The 12671-nt window shown below is 41.1% G+C and overlaps 1 protein-coding gene across 1 annotated transcript in view; it reads right to left on the bottom strand.

The window, feature by feature from the left end:
• The window catches only part of LOC124612661 (pleckstrin homology domain-containing family J member 1-like), a 47201-nt gene that overhangs the window by 19336 nt on the left and 15194 nt on the right, over positions 1 to 12671 (bottom strand). The gene's annotated exons all lie outside the window — the stretch shown is intronic.

Raw genomic sequence — 12671 nt, 5'->3', positions numbered from 1 at the left:
GGCACATAGTACATCTGGGTCTCCTGTAAGGATATGAGAGAGGAGTCATGAGGCAAGATGGTGTTGGAGCAGCGGGTGGAGTAGGGGTGGACAAGGATATTGTGTCAGTTCTGTGGGTGGTGGAATACCACTACAGGAGGGATGGGACAGGTATTGGGTAGGATTTTCCTCATTTCAGTTCACAATGAAAGGTAGTCTAAACTCTGCAAGAATGTGATCCAGTTGCTCCAGTCCTGACTGGTATTGAGTCACAAGAGCTCATTTGTGGCTGGACAGTGGGTATGTGGGAGGTGGTGGGTGATAGGAGATACAAGGTATGGGAGACCTGTTTCTGTACAAGATGAGGAATGCAACTGTGGTTTGTGAAGACCTCACTGAGACACTTTGTATATTTGGCGAGGGACTGCTTGTCACTACAGATGAGACGATGACGACCATGTGTGGCTAGGCAGTATGAATGCAAAATTCTTTGTGTGGAATGCGTGGCAGCTGTCAAAGTCAAGGTATAGCTGACAGTTGGTAGGTCTGATATGAAAGGAGGTACTAACGTAACCATATTTGAAGCAGAGGTCAACATCAAGGAAGGTGGCTTGTTGGGTTGAGAAAGACAGGGGAAGCACATGAGGGAGAAAGTGTTGAGCTTTTGGAGGAATATGGATGGCGTGTCCTCACTCTCAGTCCAGATCATGAAGATGTCATCAATGAATGCAAACTAAGTGAGGGGTTTGTGATTCTGGGTGATTAGGAAGGATTCTTCCAGGTGGGCCTTATATAGGTTACCATATGATGGTGCAATGCTGGTGCCCATTGCTGCACCACAGATTTGTTTGTAGATTATGCCTTCAAAGGTGAAGTAATTGTGGGTGAGGACACAACTGGTCATGGTGACTACGAAGGCAGGTGTAGGTTCGGAGTCAGTAGGGCATTGGGAAAAGTAGGTTCAGTTGCAACAAGACTATGTTCATTAGGAATGTTAATGAAGAGAGAGATGGCATCAAAAGTAGTGAGGAGGGTGCGGTGTAATGAAAAAACAGAAACTGTGGAGAGTCAGTGGAGGAAATGGTTGGTGTCTTTTATATAGGCTGGTAGGTTACAGGTAACAGACTGAAGGTGTTGATCCATGAGAACAGAGATTCTCTCAGTGAGGACACAGTAACTGGCGATATTGGGATGTCCTACGTTTATGGATTTTAGGAAGCATGTAGAAGGTAGGAGTGTGTGGAGCAACAGGGGTAACGGGAGAGAGAGAGATTCAGGGGAGACGTGGGATGGACCTAAGGACTTGAGGTGAGACTGAGGATCCTGTTGGATTTCTGGAATGGAGTCACTGTGGCAGGGTTTGTGAGTGGGCAAATCTGACACCTGGTAGAGTCCTACCACCAAGTAATCCCTGCAGTTCAAAACCACAGTGGAGGAGCATTTATCAGGAGGTAGGATTACAAGATTGGGATCATTTTTTAGGTGGCAGATTGAGGTGGTTTCTGTGGATGTTAGGTACATGCTTGGAAGAAGGCCTTCTGGCTGACAGCTCAAATGTATTGCAGTCTTTCTGTTATGCCTGTCTGCAATTTAAGCATCTCCTCTATACGGTGAGTAGCAATCTACCCTTTTCATAACACTGTTATTTCATCCTGGATTTTCCATTGTTTAATGCTGTCTATCAGTTTTCTTTCCATCCTGCAACCCAGTACTGATTCCCTTTGTATTATTCTGTGAAACATTAATTTAGTCAGTTTTCACTCTTTTGTTTCTCTTTTCTGTGATTTTCCTGTTGTCTCATCTGTGCACACCTCACGACTGTATGACCATGCTGACTGTGGGTGCAGCATCTCGAGTCCCATTTTATTCCTGCCAACATAATTAATCCTAGACCTTATACCCAATCAATCTTCCTGCCTCACTCTCGCTTATTTTCACCTTTTTTCTTTACGTGCCTTCAGCATCATATGAACTTTTTTACCTCAACCTATCAACTGCCCCCCCCCCCTCTCTTCTCATATTCCAGCACACATGTAACAACACATCTAATCCATTCACATCTGCTGTATCTCACTGGAATGCTAACTGGCTTCCCCACTGCATACCCCGCCCCCTCTATGAAAATTCTTTGAACAAATCCCACACCATAACCCACTACTCAAACTTACGGCAAAGCCCACACTTCTCACTCATGGTAAAATTTTCGTGACTGAAAAAAACAAAATGCCTACGTTACCAAAGTTCAATTGCACCAGTAGAACTATTTATAGAACTAACAGAAGTGGTCTCGAAATTCACTCTCTACTAAGAGAGCAGCAACTTTTATTAGTACTACTAAACCACAACTAATACAAATACCAACAAAACTTCACAGTATTTATTAGCTAAAACCAAAAATTCAAGGGGCCACTGGAACACTCACGAAGTTAAAACAGTGAATGAAAATTTGACAAATATTTCACTAGAAACAATAAGAAACGTCTGCTAAAAAATACCGCATGAAATTTACTTAATGGCTTCAATGCACAGAAAACTCTAAAAAAACACAGTGAGCTAATGTTTCCAGAAGTTTATCAAGCCACTGTTTCGCCACAAACAGCACAAGAAACTGTTGAAAACAACGAAATTTAATAACTGTATAACAGTGCACAAACAACTTTGTCTGAAGTTAAGAATCACTACAGCTGCAACTGCATACCGTGAAATGTAATCGATTGAGAACTACTAAATTTAACATTCAAATACAGTGCTAAACAATTCTTACAGTACTTATAACTCTATAACCGCGACAGCTGGAACCACACACTGTGAAATGTAAACACACTACTGAGGCATAAGACTTGAATGAACGACGTAAGCACATTCACAAGGAACAGACCACTTGAGTCAGTAACACAGGAAAAAAGACTGAGATGAAAGAAAATCCACTAGTAAGTTACTTTTACAGCAAATATTAACACAAATAAACTTTAAAATAAGTAACTGAAGACTAAAACTTTATAAAATATTGACGAGCAATTTCAACAGCAGTCCAGCGCAAAACACATCACACCTGTCATGTTCTTCACAGTGGTTCACAGAATATAGATGTAGACATAGATGTAGAAATGACAAGTATTCTGTTAATGAATCAAGAGGATGAAATGTATGTGGAAAACGCCTGGAGTCACAGCAAGATGTCAGATGGATAACATCTGGGTGACACAAATGTTTATATCGGTTATTAGACTGTAAAGCATACCAAGGAGCAGATGTGGGCTCAGATTACATTATAATTAACAGTACATTAATGTGCCTTTGTAATTCTCAGAATCTGTAGATACTGTGTTCAGTTGAAGAGGAATGGGTAGGCCTAAACAAGCAGACACAGAGGTCGAGCAAACAAATATGGGTACAAAGAAGTTAACAGTGATGAGCCTATGGCAACATAAGAAACAAACTGATTAATGAAAGAAGGAAATGCGAAAACGTCTACGAAAAGAAAGGACCTCAACAAAGTCATTTATCATACAACAAAGGCTATCAAACAGCTGGCACAGTACCTTAGCGTGTCTGGTCTGAGGGTTAGCCGCCCTCCGTAAAAAAACAGAGTTAATGAAAGGATAATGAACTTGAACAAGCATCATGAGATGGCCGCCCCAAACAAATAGAACGAACCATCACAAACAAAATGATCAAATGTTGAAATGGGCTGTGCACAAATGACCACACTTCAGATAAGCAATAGTTTTAAGAACTTCATTGGATAGCTAAGAATATGAGGTTGCTTCAGAATAAAACCTGGTTGTTATACGGGCAATGAAACTAAAGTTCTAGCCTTTTTAATTAACCAAGCACCAATTAAAATGCAGCAGGATGGCTGTCAGATTGACGCCCAGAGCGGAAGTAATGTGCCGAAGGGTTACCGAAAGAGCTGAGTCGGGTGTGGTAGGCCAGCACAGTGACTTGCAGGAACGTGAAGGCGAAGGACACACAAAAGCCAAGGGTAGCACAGAAATATGATTTTGCATACACAGGCAGACACCCCTTGGGGATGAAGAAGGTGGACTGGTCTGACGAGAGGCTGCTGAAGGGTAAAAAAGTAGTTTGTTTGAAAAAACTTTAAATTAGAGCAGAGGGCCAGAGAAAAATTTGCAGAAGAGTGTGAATCAAAAGAGTATATGCACAGAAAGCAACAGGTAAAGTATAAGGTAAAATGTCTGTTTAAGGGAAGACATAGCGGCTGTTTGGTTTAGTGGAGGAGAAGGGCACACAGCACACCACTGTTGAAGACTAGCTGTTTGACCAAGGAGCAGGTACAGATGGCCGGCATTTGCGCTCCCGCAAGATTCCAATCTAATCTTTGCTTTTTGGCTAAATCTGTGTAAGACCGTGACAAAGTAACGTTCGCATAGGAGGTGAAGTTTTTTTGACTGAGGCATATATGCAAATAGTTAACTGAGCAAAGCTTATTGCGTACAATAACACGACAGTCATTGAACACGGTAAGTCAGCTGCTGCGCTCTCTCACTCCTGCTGTTGCAATTCTGTTTTTGATTTCTGCCAATGATCATTATGACCAATTGGTTATGATCATGCTTATTTTTATGTGGGGTATCAAGTGCAAGTAAAGACTGAGTTCTGTGGCATTCGGTAATAGAAGATCCTGGCCTTGTGCATTACAAGACCTGCGTGACAGCTGAGTGAATTATATTTATACGATTACAATTGGGATTAGCCTGACTCAGACAACAACCAAATGCAATTGGTATCTGACAGAGGTCTTAAGCCCACTTAAGATAGGCATATCCATCTGACCCTTATCTGGCTGGATTTAGGCGTGCAAACTATGATTTTGCAATTTGTTTGTAATAAATTGTATCAAAGGATTTTGAGGCCAACATGTCTCTAGAATATAACTGCTTTCATAAGAGATATGTTGCATTATTTAGTAGCACCAGAACTCCTCTCCAAAACCTTAGTTTTACGTGTTTACTAAGTCCAGAATCCACAGGGTGTTGAATAACGTACGAGCAACTGAACTGTAGATAATATTACAGGAGATAACAACAGAAGAAAGGAAGAACCAGAAGAACGACAGAAGGACATCCAACACTACTATGGACAAAACAATAAAAGAAAACCACAGAGAGAAGCAAGAAACATGTAGAAGAGATAAGAACAAGAGAGCAGATAACTGTGGCTGGCCGACCATGAGAATAAAAAAGAAAAGCCAGCCACTCTGCGACACATTAAAACTTCCAGCCTAAAAGCATTAGAGTGGACAACACAAAGCGGCAAAGGACACGCGCTAAAACTTATATATAACCAACCGTCACGTATAAAACATACAACTAAATTAGCCCACGAGGTATTGTCAGCTAAAATTCAACGAGTTCAGTAACTGAAGAGTCCGGCGAAGGCAAAGAAGGACAGCTCACTGAGATATGGGCCACTGTCAGCTGGACGCCGCACTGACAATGAGGTGGGTCATCATGGTGGTAGCAGTGTGTCACCCAAGCGTGGCCAATGAGGAGCCGGCAGAGAACCACAGAGTCCCTGTGAGAGGCTCGCATGGAGGACTGCCACACATTCGTAGTCTCCTTAATGGCAAACAGTTTGTTGTGCATTTTGAGGTTATGCCATGTCTTCCAAAGTTGCAAAACCTTGCAGTGTAGTACTGAACGCAGCAGCCGATCTCCATAAACAGTTTCCGCATAGCCTGTTTGGCCGGCCTGTCAGCAAGTTCATTCCCTGAGATGCTGACATGACCTGCGGTCCAGACAAACACCACTGAACGACTGGACCATTCCAGGGGACAGATGGATTCCTGGATGGTCACTACCAAAGGATGACGAGGGTAGCACTGGTCGATAGCTTGTAGGCTGCTCAAGGAGTCAGTACACAGAAGAAACTGACTCCCCAGGGCATGAACAGATGTGCTCAAGAGCACGAGATATAGCCACCACCTCAGAAATGAAAACACTGCAGCCATCGGGCAAGGGATGCTGTTCAATATGTCCTCCATGGACATACACGAAGCCGACGTGATCATCAGCCATCAAGCCGTTGGTGTCGTTGGTGTAAACCACTTCATGTTATGTTATATTATGTTATGTGGTTTATTCATCTCATTACATACAATTTTCAAATCATTTGATTTGATGTACAGGAGACATGTCAAGGTTTACAAAAGAAACTTTTTTCGCTTTTTTTATGAGAAATACAAAAGTTTACATTATATTTTACATTTCTAAGTTACAGCTACACATGTACATAAAATAATAAATGTATTACAATCCCTGTGTTCAGATTGTGAAGCTGTCCTCAATGAATTCATTGACAGAATAACAACACTTTTCCACCAGGAGAGTAAAGAGCAATCTTTTCAGTGAACCAATCTCCATTTTAAATATATTACTGCCTTTTATTTTATTGAAAATTTTTAACCCCATATACTCTGGCGTTTGGGCATAAAGTTTCAAATGATGTGTTGGAAGTTTGAAGTTATCTCTGTGGCGAGTGCTGTAGTTGTGGTCAAAACGGAAATTGTCTAGTGTATGTTGATTTCTATATAGGAACACCACCATCTCATATATGTAAAGTGATGGGATAGATAGTACTTTTAAATTTTTTAACAGTGGTCGACAGGATTCCCGTTTTTTTTTGCAACACACATGTTTCTAATTACTTTCTTTTGTACTCTGTTCATGCGAAGAATCAAGCAGAAGTGGCAGCGGAGAGCCGCGGGGTTAACTGTGAAAGGCCCAGGCGAAGCCGCGGCTAGGTGTACACCATGGAGGTGTATGTGAATGGCCTCAAGTATAGGTGGTAAAGGCAAGGATCCCAGTTCACAAAGAAGGGATCGGACACAAATTGCAATTGGAAGCCCTGACCTGGGCCGCTGATGCGGGAGATGGACCGCCGTGGGTGGGGCAAGGAGATGGTAATTCGGATGTGCAGGTGAACTAGGAATGTGTGCAACATAACTGCCCATCAGTTGTGCATACCTAACCTGCAATGGAGGTACTCCAGCCTCCACCAGGACACTGGTCACCGGGGTGTCAAAAACCAGTCCTAAGAATTGGCATGTCTCCACTACAGTGAGTGGATCGTCATGAAGATAAACTTCTGGTTCCGGATGAACGGTACGGCGCTATCAGAAGTGCATAACATACGAATTTGCACCCGAAAACTGGAAAATGTGGGCTAGAGCCCATGACTGCACCTTGTGTATGGTTTCCTGTAGGTGCCGCTTGGCAACACCAGTACTGGTGGAGCAGTACAAAACGCAGAAGTCGTCTGCATACAGAGCAGGTGAGACAGATGGCCCTACCGCTGCTGCTAGACCATTAATGGCCACTAAAAATAGAGATACACTCAATTTAGAGCCCTGCGGGACCCCATTCTCCTGGATATGGAGGGACCTATGGGAGGCCCAACTTGGACACACAAAGTATGGAGTGACAGGAAATTTTGGATAAAAATCAGGAGCAGGAGCCAGGTAATAATAATAATACATAAGAGTGTGTGAAATGTTAAACCTGTTGTTTTTTTGGTCCAGAAATGGAAATGAAACATGGGGAAAAAATCCTGTTAGATTATGTGAGAGGCGGCCAGCACGAAACATACTCAAAACAGCTCCAGGTCCAGGTCCAAAGCCACATAGTGTAAGGAAGGCAAATATTGTGCAATCAGCATTTGAATTATTTATTAAGCCCAATCTTTTCCAGAATATTTAAAGTGGAGCGCAAAAAAATAAATAAATAAATAAATAAATAAAATAACATTATTTTTGGGAACAATGGAGAGGAATATGAGTGCTTTCTCCGCCTTCTTATACTTGCAGGAGTGTACAAAGATCACAACCAGGGAATAGTACATTTATGGACCAAAGGGCATGGCTGACCTATTTCCAGTAGTTCTATGGCTAGGAACAGATATATCATGCTGTATTCAGTTTGATAATGCACAGCAGCTGTGATAGAATTACTGTATAGCCCTGATAAATTGGTTCCTACAAGGGACATATTTGAACCACAGGTAAGCACATTACCATGATGCACACAAATCACATGAGAATATCACAGTTGATTAACAACTGGTGACCTTTAGGGACAGTTTGCCTTTTCATCAGTATATCCCTTTCAAACCCTCAAAGTATGGAATCAAGACAAGAAAGCAGGTCTTCATTGCTCAAAAATGTGCTGTAAGAATAATATGTGGATCTCTCCCACGATCATGTTGTAGATTGTTTAAGGGGTTGGATATTCTGACTACTGCTTCAAGTACATTTCTACCCCCATGAAGTTTGTTGTAAATAATCCACTACAGTTCAAAAGGAACACTGGTGTACATTATTACAATACCAAAAGAAAAAAATGACATTCATTATACCACATTAAGGTTGTGTTTAGCACGAAAAGGGGTGCAAAATCCTGCAATCAAAAGTTTTTTTATCACTGCTACAGGTAGCAAAGTGAAATTTGAAAACAAACTGAAGAAGTTTCTCCTTGACTACTCTTCTTTCACAGAAGAATTTCTAGTTACTACAGTTAGTTAACAACTTTCATATTACTGGGGGGAGTAACATGTAAAATTAGGAAAGGCAACCATTCAACCAGGGGGAGGGGGGAGAGGAGGAGAATTTGCAAAGAGGAAAGGGCTATGTAGGTGTGTTAGTGGGATAGAAAGCCTGTAGTATTGGAGTGGGAACAAGGAAGGCAACAGGCTCGTGGGAGACATGGACTAACAAAGATTGAGGCCAGCAGGGTTACAAGAATGAAGGATATGTTGCAGAGATAGTTTCTATGTGGGCAATTCAGGAAACCCGGTGTCAGTGGGAAGACTCCAGATGGCACAGCCTGTGAAGAAGTTGTTAGACAAATATGTGTAAGCTATAGGGAAAAATTTATAATATACAATATGTGCAATAACAATTAGGAAAATATAAGAATGGAAGCCTAAGACATCAGTTGTCAGATTAAGAAGGTCATAATCACGCATGCCATCTTCCCAACCTACTTTTCAGTCTGTACATTAAATACCAATGGCTGAAGTAAAAGCATTTCAAACCTGAATTAAAATTCATTATGAAAATGTATCAATTGTAAGCTTACCATTCTCATTTAAAGTAAGGAAGAATTACGGGATCTGGTGAATGAGATAGTAGCAGAAATGAAACTGGTGATAAATCTAACAACAAAATAGGAGTCAACATAGTAGATGAAGTGAACGAATTTTGCTAACTCGGAAACAAAGTAACCCACGGTGTAGGAAACAACGAGGGTATAGGAAGCAGGGTAGCACATGCAAAGAGGGCATTGTCATAAAAAGACGTCTAATAGTATTGAAGATAGGCCTCAGTTCAGGGAAGATATTTCTGAGACTGTACATATCAATACATCATTGTATGGAAATTGATCATGGACTTTGGAAAAACTGGGGAAGAAGGGAATCAGTTGAGATGTAGTGCTACGTGAAATAAGATACAAAATGAGGAAGTTCTGCACAAAACTGGGAACGAAAGAAATACACGGCAAACACTAACTTGAAGGGACTGGATTATAGGACACAGGTCAAGGCACAAGGAAATATTTCCGTGGTACTATAGGGGAACACGTAGATTGGGATATATACGTCACGTAATCAAAGGTGTCAGGCGTAAGTACTACCCTGAGACGTAAGGGCATCACAGAAAAAGTCACGGTGGATCGCATCAAATGTGTATGAAGACTGGCGATCCAAACGAAGAGGGAACAGTATCACTGGTCTCAGGCAGTAATTAGTAAGTCACCTAAGCGAACATGGGGCGATGGAATACTGATCCCAATAGACAATGGTGTACTCTATATCACAATCTAGGCAGTGTCTATAAGTCCTGTTTTAACACACTTCTTTTACAGAACACTGCTTTATGTAGCCTGCTTTGTTTATCAAGAATCCTCCTGATAGGTTCACATACTTATGCTTTGTTAGTAGCATGGATAATCAATTCCAGGATCACTCACCACAAACTTTTCCTTGTATCTATAATTATATGTTGAGTTTATCAAATAGTAATGTTCACTTTGCTTTTGAAGACAACTCAGTAGGAAGCTATGCATGTACAAAGATCAATGGCATTTAGTTTCTGTTATGCTGATAAAAGCATATGGTGCACTATAATGTAACTGTATCCGTGATACAGTTACGTTGGTTGGTTGGTTTGTTTGTTTGGGTGAGGGGACCAAACAGCGTGGTCATCGGTCCCATCAGTTAGGGAAGGATGGTGAAGGAAGTCGGCCATGCCCTTTCAAAGAAACCATCCCGGCATTTGCCTGAAGAGATTTAGGAAATCACAGAAAACCTAAATCAGGATGGCCGGACATGGGTTTGAACCGTCATCCTCCAAAATGCGAGTCAAATGTGCTGACCACTGCGCCATCTCACTCGGTACAGTTATGTTCATGCACTTCTTGTAAAGTACTCTTCTTGAGTGTCTTTTAAATGTGCGAGTTGGAACACTGTGTCGTCATAAAATTCTTTCATCTGTACAGTTTATTACAAATGGAAATTCGTATTACAGGTATATTTATCATCAGCTTGGACCACCATTTTCAACAATTAATAAAATGGGTAGACATAAGAACAGGAATGTCAAATCTTACGTAAAGAAAATAACTATGAGAAATATCTGAGCAAGATTAATGTCATGAAAATGGCAGTTGCTACTCACCATATAGCAGAGATGCTGAGCCACAGATAGGCACAACAAAAAGACTGTCTACCAAGGCTTTCGGCCAAACAGGTCTTCATCAGAATTCGACAACATTCACTCACGTTGTCAAATTACAATGAAGGCCTGTTTGGCTGAAAGCTTTGTTTGACATACTTTTTGTTGTGGCTATCTGCAACTCAGCATCTTCACTACATAGTGAGTAGCAACTATCCTTTTCAAAATATTGTGATTTTTCCATCCTGTATTTTCCATTGTTTGAGCACGATAGCTTAACATTTGTAAAGTGCTGGGCTTCAGCAAAACTAAAAACTTATTTGTCAGTAACGTATAGATACTTTTAAAAATAATTTCACTAATATTGTGCATCAATATGTTATTTTAAATGAGACCTCAGTCCACTTTACATTTAGAAGGAAATAGCTATTAACGTAGTAGGTGAAAGCCAATGCCCTTGATCGAAAATGGTAAATTCAACATTTTATGAAACGCGAAAGAGATCCATAATACTGAATACACTCTAAAGGCCGAAATAACAATCATCTAATCACATAGAGAAGTAGAGCTGCAAAATTTCATCTGCATCTCAACACTGGATAAAGAGCATACAGTGTATGTGGAAGGTACAAAGTAATGGTATTAGCTTCCTTGACATGGAGGTATAAGTAACTCCCAATGGCACTATGAGATGTAAGAATTATTGGAAATAAAACTCTCACCAACTAGTATCCACACAGCACATTATCACCCAATTCAGAATTGCTCTCTCCTGCACACGCTGACTACCTGGAACCATCACATTACTGACAACAACAGAGAGAGCTCCACAGGACCTTCGATGGTACTGGATAAAACAGTATAATAGTAAGGGACACAAAGTTCAGCAGAAAGAAAGCCAGAGAAAATGAAATGTAGTATCAACCCTCAGTCGCAAGCATGTCAAGAGCATCAGCAAACGAGGCAGCAATGTGTTTTGCTGTGAAGACATTAAACCAGTATTCAGTAGTGGCCACAAGATTCAAAATTTGATAGGATCCACTCAAGATGCTGTAAAAGTTCTCACCAGTATAAGCATGTATGAAATATATTGTGACTGAGGTGACACTTGAACAGGGGAAACAAGAACGCCTGTTGGTGCCTACACAGCAGAACACGAATGGTATTTTTAATTGGAGCAGCACAATAAATTGGTGACAGCAGAACACTACTGCAGTTGTGGGCAGCCTGCAAAGAATCAGGAACCCTGTGTGTAATTGTGAATGGATCGTCATAAGGTAATAAAGGCAAATAAAATCCTGTCACAGCCTAAAAACGCAATAACAGTGGGAATGGCAACAGACTCCTGACATGCTAGATTCTACCAATCCCATTAAAAGGGGGACACATGTTGTCACTGTATAACAGTGTTGTCAAATATCTGTGTGATTAAAGAAACTGTAGAGGTCATATTTCTGTAACAAACAGCAGGATAACATGATCTTGGAAGTTTGTCACAGATTCACAATGTTGTTGTTGTTGTGGTCTTCAGTCCTGAGACTGGTTTGATGCAGCTCTCCATGCTACTCTATTCTGTGCCAGCTTCTTCATCTCCCAGTACCTACTGCAACCTGCATCCTTCTGAATCTGCTTAGTGTATTCATCTCTTGGTCTCCCTCTACAATTTTTACCCTCCACACTGCCCTCCAATACTAAATTGGTGATCCCTTGATGCCTCAGAACATGTCCTACCAACCGATCCCTTCTTCTGGTCAAGTTGTGCCACAAACTTCTCTTCTACCCAATCCTATTCAATACTTTCTCATTAGTTATGTGATCTACCCACCAAATCTTCAGCATTCTTCTGTAGCACCACATTTCGAAAGCTTCTATTCTCTTCTTGTCCAAACTATTTATCGTCCATGTTTCACTCCCATACATGGCTACACTCCATACAAATACTTTCAGAAATGACTTCCTGACACTTAAATCTATACTCGATGTTAACAAATTTCTCTTC

This window comes from Schistocerca americana, chromosome 4 (genome assembly GCF_021461395.2).
Source record: "Schistocerca americana isolate TAMUIC-IGC-003095 chromosome 4, iqSchAmer2.1, whole genome shotgun sequence".
Classification (NCBI taxonomy): domain Eukaryota; kingdom Metazoa; phylum Arthropoda; class Insecta; order Orthoptera; family Acrididae; genus Schistocerca; species Schistocerca americana.
This window is presented reverse-complemented; position numbering and strand designations above follow the sequence as displayed.